Source organism: Ammodytes marinus, assembly GCF_949987685.1.
Source record: "Ammodytes marinus genome assembly, chromosome: 10".
NCBI lineage: Eukaryota > Metazoa > Chordata > Actinopteri > Uranoscopiformes > Ammodytidae > Ammodytes > Ammodytes marinus.
This window is the reverse complement of record NC_137214.1, coordinates 2,977,458-2,987,770: the sequence shown is the minus strand read 5'-3', so window position 1 is coordinate 2,987,770 and position 10,313 is coordinate 2,977,458. Positions and strand designations below refer to the sequence as shown.

At 40.3% G+C, this 10,313-nt stretch overlaps 1 long non-coding RNA gene across 1 annotated transcript; it reads right to left on the bottom strand.

Moving 5' to 3' along the window:
• Window positions 1-3,337: 3,337 nt before the first annotated feature.
• LOC307256352 lies at window positions 3,338-7,347 on the bottom strand. Its single transcript, XR_013845061.1, has 5 exons — window positions 7,069-7,347; window positions 6,216-6,349; window positions 5,966-6,059; window positions 4,114-4,280; window positions 3,338-4,022 (listed from the first exon to the last, which is right to left on the bottom strand). It is a non-coding gene; the product is annotated as an uncharacterized lncRNA (long non-coding RNA).
• Between the last annotated feature and the right edge of the window lie 2,966 nt (window positions 7,348-10,313).

The window sequence follows — 10,313 nt, the reverse complement described above, 5'->3', positions numbered from 1 at the left end:
GCGCAAACTCGTTTGAAATTATTTTGTGGAGGTCATTCCCATACCTCTGGTCTGGCTCGGGACATTGCATGCAGTCATTAGCCTCGTTCGACTTGGAGCCGTCTTGCTCAGACCTGCGCAACTATGAAGCCCGTCTTGCTGAGCGCACAACAAAAATGCTGTGCGCTCAGCAAGCCGAGCGTCATAATTGCGCAGGACTGAGCAAGACGGCGACATCTCTAACGAGGCTAATGACTGCCTGCTGCAGATGTGCAGTAAGGCTCTGGGTCATCGTCTGCTCGCTTGGCTCTGGCTGATACGCATATTCTTGGGTATCATCAGACTCTTCCTCGGACACAGCACTTTCAGTATTGTAGAGGCGCTGGTATTTCGTATGCCTGCCTGTCTAAAAAATACATTTCACACAAAATATTGTGTAGCCTTTGTTTTATTCATTTTAGCTTATTAAAAAAAATATCCCCCCCTCAAAAAAAAACGAAAAAAAAAAAAAAAAAACGGGAGGACGGGTCCCGCGGCCAATTTCCGGTACTCCCGGACTGACTCATTTCACGGGAATCCCGAAATCCCGGGACCCGTCCAGCAACCCTACTACCTATGTAGGCTAACTGACGGTCCATTGCGACTACAAGGGCAAGTGAGCAAGTGGGTTCCATTTAAATCCCCCGCCCAGTCTCCCTCCGCGCTCCAAGTTGCCTCCGTGCAACGTATGCTGTTACGTCATACCAAGGGCTGAGGGTAAATGAACGAGGGGAAGTGCAACTACTATTGGAATGCAGCTTATAACCTTCCATTTCTTGCCCCTGATGAACTCCTTTGTTGTCTTTACAGTTTTTTTGGATCATTATCTTGCTGCATGATGGAGCATCTTCCAATCAGTTTTGTTGCATCTTTCTTTAAATTGGCAGACCGAATGTTTCTGTAGACTTCTAAGTTAATTTTGCTGCTGCCATCATGTGTTACTGTGTTGTTGTCAAGATGAACCTTTACCAAAGTGATGGAAAGGCTAAAGTTTGGAGAAAGAAATGATCTACTCATGATCCCAAACATACAGGCTCATCTGTGAAACACGGTGGAGGCAATGTCATGGCTTGGGATTGCATGGCTTCTTCTGGGACGGGCTCATTAATCTTCATTGATGATGTAACACATGATGGCAACAGCAAAATGAACTCAGAAGTTTACAGAAACATGTTGTCTGCCAATTTAAATAAAGATGCAACCAAACTGATGGGAAGATCCAAAACACACTGCAAAACGTCAAAGGAGTTAATCAGGGGCAAGAGATTTTAGACTGGCCAGGTCAATCTCCAGACTTAAATCCTATAGAGCAGGCATTTTACCTGCTAAAGAGGTGTAACCCCCCCCCCCCCCCCAAAAAAAAAAAAACCGAACAACAACTGAAAGAGGCTGCAGTGAAAGCCTGGAAAAGCATCACAAAAGAAGACTGCAAAAGTGTTGTGATATCAATGGGTCACAGGCTTGATGCAGTTATTGCAAGAGAAGAATTTGCAACAAAATATTAAGTTTTATTCACTTTAATTTATTTTAGGTCTATCTGTTCCAGTACTTTTGCTCACCTAAAAATGTGATGTTCCTTTTAAAAATAATGATATCTTATGGTCTACAAAGCCTTAAATGGCTTAGGGCCAAAATACATTACTGATCTGCTGATACGTTATGAGCCGCCCAGAGCCCTTAGGTCGTCTGGGACAGGTCTTTTAAAAGTCCCCAGAGCTAGGATTAAACAGGGAGAGGCGGCATTCAGCGTTTATGCGCCCAATGTCTGGAACGGACTGCCAGAGAGTCTGAGGTCCGCTGAGACTCTCAGCTCTTTTAAATCGGGTCTCAAAACGTTCTTGTTTCCCTTTTAACATGTAATTTTTTTTGGTAAAATGTTTTAATTATTTTACTTAAATGTTGTATTTTTATCCATGTTTTAAATTTGTTCCTTTTTTGTATTTGTATTCCTTATTTGATTTTAACCCTGTGAAGCACCTTGAGTGGCCCTGTGCCTGAAATGTGCTTTATAAATAAAATTGCCTTGCCTTGCCTTATGTGTTGTGTATCAGATCCAGATGTAAATACCTGGAAATGAAAGCTGAAATGTTGATCTCTTGTCTCATATTCATCTTTTGGTGTCAAACCCAAATGTTTTCAGTCTACAGCAAACATAAATGAATTGGCCTCACAGTTCCAATACTTTTGTAGGGGACTGTATAAAAAACTGGTGTAGCCTTTGTCACTACCCGATCTGTCCTCGCGGAAGTGTTTTTCGCGCTCTTCCGGGTTGGAAAAACTACGGCAACAACACTTGGAAATACAGCAGGGGCATACAGTGTTAAACTCAAATACAATTTAAAAGCTTGATTGCCATCATAGCTGCTTAGTGAGTAAGCTAACTAGATAGATGGTGTGAAACTAACAACTTTTAAAAGATCGCGATCGCGATAGCTTAGCAAGTATGCTAACTAGAGAGATAGATGGATTTATTCATTTCTCTTTATGTAAGGTTTGAATACGTTTTTTACGTTAGCCTTAATCGTGATCGCGATAGTTTAGCAAGTATGCTAACTAGAGAGATAGATGGATTTATTTATTTCTCTTCATGTAAGGTTTGAATACGTTTTTTACGTTAGCCTTGTAGTAATCTCTCATTAACCGAAAGGTTAATTCACCCGTGTTCCCGTCCCGTTGTCTCCTAAATAATGTTTAATAAAGATAATTGATTGTGATACTACAGTGTCCTCCTCGTTTTGTGTCCATACATAATTGTTAAGGTGCTCTCTATCTCTTCTAACCCAGAGGCAATTGGTTTATTACAGTAGTCATCTCTCATTATGTAAGATTACATTATTTTTTTCTTTTCTACACTTGGTTTGTATTTATAGTTTAGCAAGATTTAACCACCGTGTTAACCCTGTTTGATTGCAAAATTAAATGTTTATTTAATATTACTATAAACATTTAACAATAGGCTACATAAGGAGTATTTTAGTTAAATGTACTCTAGCATGTATTTTAAGAAATATAAAGACTATTTGATGTGTTATTTTATTAAAAGAACATCTATCCCTTGAGTTAACTGTTATTTTATTTTACATCACACTGAACAAAATGTATTTAATGGGAGTTTCATCATATTTATCAGTTCAAACCATAGATAGTATAAAACATTTAAAAGCGTAGCTCTGATGTACAATTTCCAGCACCTGTAGCCTTGCAGTAGGTAATTGACTGACCGTGTGTAGTGTCTTGCAGCGCAGTGGAACAACAAATGGTGATTTCAATAGTCAACAAGTAGATACATGCTCATAATGCTCATATTATTCTGTCCAGTTATAAATTAACTCAAGACAAGGCAAGTTTATTTGTATAGCACAATTCAGACACAAGGCCTTTCAAAGTGCTTTACAGGGGCAAGAAATACATCAAGATTAAAATACATGTATGGAATACACATAAGAAAAGTGAATAAATAAATATGAATAGAAATAAAACATTTAAATAAAATAAAAATGACAGGTTAAAAGGACAGAAAAGTCTTTAGATTTAAAAGGAGCTGAGAGTTAAAGCAGAACTCAAGTTTTCTGAGAGTTTGTTATTCAGAGTGGTGCATAAAAACTGAAAGCTGCTTCTCCTTGTTCTAACTCTGGGGACTGTAAGTAAACCTGTCCCAGACGACCTGATGGCTCTGGACAGTTCATTATGGTATACCTTTTAGAATATTAGTGTGTGGGTATTTCAGTCAGTGCAAGACAGATCGCACCCTCCCTTTTCCCTTCTCTCTGATTACATTTTTTAGGTATGTATGCTCTCCCAAATCCATGGGTGTTGCCTAGGGCAGAGTCCATATTTTCCTTGAACCCATGTGTGGGCTAGTGGGAACATCTGCGTAGAATATTTTCCACCTCTTCGTGGAGGTGCTCTACAGATGGGTTTGGAAATAATCCAATAGCTGGGATCACAGCGGCTCCTGTGATACCCTCACATTGGCCTAGGCGTTGTAATCTTCCTCAAGTGTCCTTAACAAAAGATAACAAGTTACAGCAGTGGCAGAAAATATTCAGAATGGCCTATCTTAGTTACACACTATCATGTGAGTTTTGGTCCTACCTTCGGTGGGTGCAGGGTAAGTCGGCGGGGTAGCCTAAGAATAGGCTGAAGTACTCCTGCTAGAAGTGATGCTCCCAAACTTAGTATAACAGATGAACTACGCTTCACTGATGTAGTTGACTTGTTTATTCCTCCTTAATTGGCTTCATCAACATCACCGTGAAAAACTAAATGAATACAAAAACAGAAATACTGTAAGTACACAGAAATACAGTATACATGTTATAAAAATAAACAAAAGAAACAAATATACAGTGTGCGCCTTCTTTATCAATATTCAGGAGAGTTAGCCTAACATATTTTTGTCCGTCATTTTCCATCCACTCTGGAGTACCGCGACAGCCTAACTGACTGCCTTTTTATATCTCTCACATGAAAACAAGTGACCCAAAACGATATCCATTCTCTGTAAACCCTAGAGATGATTGTGCCTGAAAATCCCATAGATCAGGAGTTTCTGAAATACTCAGACCAGCCCGTCTGGCACCATCAACATTGCCAAACCATTCCATTGTAGATCTGGCTGTATGTTTAGGGTCATTGTCCTGCTGGAAGGTGAACCTCCACCCCACTCTCAAGTCTGTTGCAGACTCTAACAGGTTGTGTGCCCTGTATTTGGCTCCATCCATCTTCCCATCACATCTAACCAGCTTCCCCGTCCCTGCTGAAGAACAGGACCCCCAAAGCATGATGCTGCCACCACCATGTTTCACAGTGGGGATGGTGTGTTCAGGGTGATGTGCAGTGTGAGTTTTCCACCACACATTGCATTTTGCATTTTACAAAAACTTCAATTTTGGTCTCATCTGACCAGAGCACCTTCCTCCAACACTTGCCACAAACCATTAGGGGGACACAGCATATTCAGATGAGACCAAACTTGAAGTTTTTGGCCTAAATGCAAAATGCAATGTGTGGCGGAAAACTAACACTGCACATCACCCTGAACACACCATCCCTACCGTGAAACATGGTGGTGGCAGCATCATGCTATGGGGATGCTTTTCTTCAGCAGGGAAGAGGGAAGCTGGTTAGAGTTGATGGGAAGATAGATGGAGCCAAATACAGGACAGAAAACCTGTTAGAGTCTGCAAAAGACTTGAGACTGGGTGGACTACCCTAAACATACAGCCATATCTACAATGGAATGGTTTAGATCAAAGCATAGTCATGTGTTAGAATGGCCCAGTCAAAGTCCAGACCTAAATCCAATTGAGAATATCTGGAAAGAATTGAAAATTGCTGTTCACAGACGCTTTCCATCCAATCTGACGCTGAATCTGAAGCTCGAGCTATTTTGCAAAGAAGAATGGGCAAAAATATCAGTCTGTAGATGTACAAAGCTGGCGGAGACATACCCCAATAGACTTGGAGCTTTAATTGCAGCGATAAGTGGTTCTACAACGTATTGACTCGGGGGGGGGGGGCTGAATACTTTTGCACGCCACACTTTTCAGTTTTGTATAAAAAATTTTTAAATCATATTTCATTGTCATTCCACTTCACAATTATGCGCCACTTTATGTTGTTATATCACATGAAATCCGAATAAAATAAATGTACGTGTGTGGTTTTAATGTGACAAAATGTGGAAAAGTTCAAGGGGGATGAATACTTTGTAAGCCACTGTATGTGCTTTTCCAGGTGCGCACAACACACATGTCCACATTGTGAGCATCTTTTCCCTGTTAAGAGCAGTATTTATGACAATTTGCATCAAAATAAACCTACAAAGAACATGCAGCCTACCTAAAACATTTGACATAATGGGACTAAAACTAATTACCTGTCTCTGAGCAGCATCCCACACTATTTTCAAAGTGACTAAATACAGCAACATGTATGTACTCACATTGGAATCCATGCGGCGACTTGAACCAGTCCAGAACTCTTCACGGATGACACAGACTTCTCCATCCTTGATCATCAGTTCCCCTGCGTCCCCACTTGTGTCGAGGACATAAATCAGCAAAAACAAAAAAAAATCTGAATTATGTCATGAGTTAACCAAACACTTGATTAACCCCCTCTCATTCTGCACATCAATGCACATTCAGTTGGCCTTAGCCATATGTTCATGATTAGATGGATGTGTCAATTACCTGTTTATTCTGTAGAGGACACAAGCCCTTACTCCATTTGACCCCCGTCCATGCATAAGGATGGTCCGCGGATGGTTCCATTTCTATCAAATACTGATGGTCATGGTGAAACGCCACCCGAGTCAGTCCACGATCTGATAACAAATAGACCAGAAAATATTTGTCTATTATGAAGCCATTTCAGATGTAAATATTCTTGGACATGGTATGTTAGATTTATCTATTTTGTTTTTGTTTTGTGCAATATGAATTTTAGGTTTACAGGTCTAATATTGTTATAAAGAATGCATCCCTAAAGCAAATATAATTTAACTCAATCCTGTGCATAGGATATAGTATTTTTTTCATATTCTATGCAATGTATAAGAGGTTAGGCTATAATAGCAAAGCACAGAGTAAGAAAAATATTGTACCAATTAAAACAATCTAACCTAATGCACCTTAAACCATGAGTGTTTATGAGCAGATACATTTGCCTTGCATTAATGAAGGGTCAAATGTATTGGCTTCCTATGTTAATATCGTACACAAGTTGCAATTGCAAAAATGTACATCAGTAGTTGATGTACGCTGTCACAAAAACAGATAACAATAATAAATATAATAAGCATTACAAATAACAATAAACAAATACAAATACACAAGTAGAAAAGAGAAAATACAGTAAATAAACGTCAGTTTAGAAGTGCTCACATTTGGTCTGCCTTGAGCATTTTTTTCATTAGATGGATCTTAAAAGTTGAATTTGTAGGGCACTCAAGTGGCATTTACTTCCCTACTGAGAGAACAGTTTTGCCAAAAACAATAGATGACATATAGGCCTACACAGTAGGACAATACCATGCACACTCACCTGCAAAGCTGTGTTGATGCCATATTCCGCAGGCAGGTGGAGATCCCGATCGTCATGGTTATCGTTAAACTACACTACACCTTTTGTATTAGCCTATTTTATGTTTTAAGTAATAATATATCTAATTCTCTAATCAAGCAGGGTTACAACGATTCAACCTAGTATAAAATATCAATAAAAACAAAGTGTAAAAAAAGAAAATGTCATTTAAATTTACATGAGATGAAATCTGTAACCCTAATGTAACAGTCAAATTAAACCTTTCATAAAGATAAATAAAACGATCTATCCATCTATCTATCTATCTATCTATCTATCTATCTATCTATCTATCTATCTATCTATCTATCTATCTATCTATCTATCTATAGTTAGCTCACTGGCTAAGCTAACGCGCTATCAGCTAACGCGATCTTTTAAATGTTGTTTGTTTTCACACTATCAATCTAGTTAGCTTACTCGCTAAACTATCGCTATCAAGCTATTAAATGTTGTTTGAGTTTAACACTGTATGCCCCTGCTGTGGTGTTGCCGTAGTTTTTCCAACCCGGAAGAGCGCGAAAAACACTTCCGGTAGGACAGATCGGGTAGGTCGGACAGATCGGGTAGTGACAGCCTTAGCTAGTTGTCAAAGATGGCGACCATCCTGCGCATGCACGACTCACATCGTCCAGGCAACACACATCGTGTAGTGACACTGCTAAACAATCACCTGAAAGCAGAGTGACGGTTGTAACAACTAACACAGACCAGTGGGTTTTCCCAGGAAATGTGTACCCGCACTTTATTGGCAGCGAGTCAAGGGAGGTGTTTCTGAACTGCCACAGACCTGCCGATGCCACTGGGAGGATCCCGGCCCTGCTGATCAGGCTGGGTGCTGCAGCTGCCTGTTCTGGAGGTGGGGACGCTGCCCATCTCCTGCTCCTCAGTCTCCAGGATTGTGCTGCTGGCCTCCAGATGCATACATCTACCTCTACCTAACCTGAACACATGTTGGTTTAAATAACATTAAATGCTTTTATGCCTGAACCATTTTCATTGTGTTTTTTTTTTTACATTTTATTTCATGTCAATACCGTTTCTGGCTGCAGTGCTGCTAATTGGCTGATTTACTTGTATTGGTTGTTATCATAATCTATTCCTAAATAACATGTTTTCAAACTAGTGTGTATTTATTCATCTGGTTCAATTCAATTACTTATATTATTCTGTGACATAAAAACTCTACTGGTCAGACAGCAGTGTTTTCAGTGAGAGGCTCCTTCAGGGGCCTCATTTATCAAACTTTGCGTAGGATTTGCGTTAGAAGGTTGCTTTCGTAGGATTTAGGGCAGTGCGTGCGAAAGATATTTTCCGATTTATGAAGCAGTGCGCACTCACGTCCTACGCCTATTTCCCTTTATAAATCACAATCAACTCTAAATGTGGCGCAGCCTTTGCGGGCTTCACGTACCGCCCATATTTACCCATACATAGTCATCGACACGCCCGAATGAATATCATTTACTGAGTGCATGAAGGCGGTAGTGGCAATCGCCGACTGAAAGGGAAATGGAAAAATAAACTCCACACGGTGTGGATCACTGCGGTCACCCCGAAGTAGCCGTTGGAGAAGTGGCGAACAGGGAAAATATAGTTTGGTGGCAGTGTGAGCGTAAAGGCGATAGAGTGCAGCCTGTGGCGATCTCTGTGAACGCTGTGGCCGAAATAAAAAGAAGTGATCCGACATAAAAGTGGACGCAAACAAGTGCATATCCTCACTCACACAACAGTGTTTGTGCCACGAGCGGGGGGCACTGAGACCCCCCATGAGATACAGATTCGGAGAATTCATCCAGGGGCAGTGACGGGCGGCGGAGGGTTAATAATAAACTTCACAGTCCCTTTCAAAACACAATTGCGACGTGCTTAAACACAAAGAAAAACACATAAATAAAACGGACTAAAAGCCGTGAAAAAAATCACAGTAGCCTATGTGATGTACAGTAGGCTTATCATTAGTGTATGAAAAGGTGCACTCCTGTCTGCCTGACTGAGGCATCGAGAACAGCGTCAGTGTAAAAGTAATAGGCTGTATTCCACCTCAATATTATCAGAATTAATTCCACAACATGCAGATAGGTTATTCTTTAATAACTGCAGAGTTTATTCGAACGTTGCTATTTTGTTTTTATTTGCACTCATATGTCTCCGTTTGTAGGCTATTTAAGATCCTAATTCGTTTTGTTTTTGTTGGTATCACTCCATGGAAAAATCGGTCGAGGCATATTAATTGTAAGAATGGCTTTATCCGTTTTGCAAAGGAACTCCCGATGTATGACATGCATGCATGGCTTAATACGATTAATTTTACACAGACACATTCGTTCTCGTACTTCATTCATCTGCCGACTGGAGTCGCCAGTTCTCCTTTCTCCACTTTTTGTCCGTACGCATGGGTTATATTGTGCGTGGAACACCGCACTTCTTCCCGTCAAGTATACTTTTGATAAATCGCAAATGTTGCTTAGTGAGCCACGTACGCACTCTATTGTGCGTACGCACCGTTGATAAATGAGGCCCCAGATCTGCTGTTGTAAGCACCAGTACAAGGAGACCTTTCCTGCCCACAGCAATAACATCTACAACTGGCCCTTTCATGCCTGAAGAGGAGACTCCTACACTCTGAAGGGACAACGTCAAAGGGTGTCAACAGATGTCTGGTTTATTGTTAAAGTGTGTTAATTAAATCGTGTTTGTGGTTATGATGGTTGTGCTTTTATTAATGATTGATAAATTACACACACGCCTACTGCACAGCAGAAGCAGTTGGTGAATTCGTAATCGATGAGGCTGCAGTAGGAAATCCAAGGGCTCAATTAATTGACACTTTAACCATGAATTAATTTTAATACAATTTATGAGAAGCAAGTCTATGAAAGTGTTTGAAAAAGCAGCAGGTGTGTGTACGTACACACACCTGCTTTTTCGTGTCTGTACACACACACAATGTCTCATTTCTTAAGCTATCTATATTTGACTGGAATTTCCGAGTGTCCGTGAACGCACGTAATCGTACTGTACAGTTCTCCTCTGGTCTTTGCGGTGAGTAGACGTGTCTCTTAACTGACAACTATAACTGTATAAAAAGACAGCTGAGTGGTTTAAAATGAATATTAATTATTTAATAACGTGATGACTTGTTACACATTAGAGGTACTAAAGCCTTTATGCCTTTCGGGTCCGACATTGTTATGGTAAAGTAG